At 39.4% G+C, this 819-nt stretch overlaps 1 non-coding gene across 1 annotated transcript; it reads left to right on the top strand.

Moving 5' to 3' along the window:
* Positions 1–691: 691 nt before the first annotated feature.
* Positions 692–795, top strand: LOC127745103 (small nucleolar RNA R71). The gene has a single exon (XR_008006298.1). It is a non-coding gene; the product is annotated as a small nucleolar RNA R71 (small nucleolar RNA).
* Positions 796–819: the final 24 nt, after the last annotated feature.

The raw sequence follows: 819 nt of genomic DNA, 5'->3' as shown, positions 1-819 counted from the left end.
AGTTTCACTGACTTTCTTACTCAGCTGGCCCACTTGTGCCTCCAGATTTCTAATGGAGGATCTTGTTTCATTCATGAAACTAAAAGTGGTCTTTGACAGATCAGAGACTAGATTGGCTAAATTAGAAGTGTTTTGTTCAGAATTCTCTGTCTGTTGCTGAGAAGATGATGGATATGGCTTGCTATTGCTCAACCTATTACGTCCACCATTGTTAAAGCCTTGTTGAGGCTTTTGTTGATCATTCCATGAGAAATTTGGATGATTTCTCCATGATGGATTATAGGTGTTTCCATAAGGTTCACCCATGTAATTAACCTCTGCCATGGCATGGTTCTCAGGATCATAAGCTTCTTCAGAAGCTGCCTCTTTAGTACTGTTGGATGCATGTTGCCATCCATTCAAACTTTGAGAAATCATGTTGACTTGATGAGTCAACATTTTGTTCTGAGCAAATATGGCATTCAGAGCATCAATTTCAAGAACTCCCTTCCTCTGAGGTGTCCCATTATTCACGGAATTCCTCTCAGAAGTGTACATGAATTGGTTATTTGCAACCATGTCAATGAGTTCTGGAGCCTCTTCAGGCGTTTTCTTTAGGTGAATGGATCCACCTGTAGAATGGTCCAATGACATTTTCGAAAATTCAGATAGACCATAATAGAATATATCTAATATGGTCCATTCTAAAAACATGTTAGATGGACATCTTTTGGTCAGCTGCTTGTATCTTTCCCAAGCTTCATAGAGGGATTCACCATCTTTTTGTTTGAAAGTCTGAACATCCACTCTAAGCTTGCTCAGCTTTTGAGGAGGAAAGAA

Source organism: Arachis duranensis, chromosome 2 (assembly GCF_000817695.3).
Source record: "Arachis duranensis cultivar V14167 chromosome 2, aradu.V14167.gnm2.J7QH, whole genome shotgun sequence".
Taxonomy (NCBI): domain Eukaryota; kingdom Viridiplantae; phylum Streptophyta; class Magnoliopsida; order Fabales; family Fabaceae; genus Arachis; species Arachis duranensis.
This window is presented reverse-complemented; position numbering and strand designations above follow the sequence as displayed.